This window comes from Opisthorchis viverrini (assembly GCF_000715545.1).
Source record: "Opisthorchis viverrini unplaced genomic scaffold opera_v5_670, whole genome shotgun sequence".
Lineage (NCBI taxonomy): Eukaryota > Metazoa > Platyhelminthes > Trematoda > Opisthorchiida > Opisthorchiidae > Opisthorchis > Opisthorchis viverrini.
This window is the reverse complement of record NW_008752337.1, coordinates 60,860-61,432: the sequence shown is the minus strand read 5'-3', so window position 1 is coordinate 61,432 and position 573 is coordinate 60,860. Positions and strand designations below refer to the sequence as shown.

Here is a 573-nt window from a genome sequence, read left to right as displayed (position 1 = left end):
GAGACCCTCCAGCGTTCGTCTCATTATTTCATCGATCACGAAGTTAAAAAGGAATGGAGAGAGTGGGCATACCTGACGGACACCGCTTTGTGTGCGGAAGCTTTTGGAGAGCTCTCCGTACACTCTCACACGTCCGGAAGTCTGAGAATACAGATGAGCGTAATGTTTTTATTTGAATGGGTACCTCGAGCAAAGAATATCATACACACAGTCCAGCAGCTAAAAAACCTACATCCAAGATGTCAGTAAACATACCCAGCGAATCAGAACGGAGACCCTAACGACTATTCAAGTCGTTTGCATACTCTCCAACCCACCATCACCCTCATTGTCAGCTGTAATAACCGCGTACTCGTCGTACTGTGGTTATAGCTGCCACAGTTCCGTTCACCGATGATTGGGGGGTAAGTAGCTGCGCATTGCACGCGCGAGCTGGTAAATTGGTGCGTAAATCCAGCACCGTCAGCGGGCTGTCAAGTGGTGAGGGGATTGGAAAAGGAGCTATGTATTGAAGGCAATAGCTTGGATGCACGAGCGCCATTGAGGGCGCGACTGGGCCATATCTGACAATTT

General features: G+C 49.0%; 1 protein-coding gene across 1 annotated transcript in view; it reads right to left on the bottom strand.

The window, feature by feature from the left end:
• The window catches only part of T265_11961 (hypothetical protein), a gene marked incomplete at both ends in the record, with an annotated part of 12,491 nt that overhangs the window by 6,584 nt on the left and 5,334 nt on the right, over positions 1–573 (bottom strand). The gene's annotated exons all lie outside the window — the stretch shown is intronic.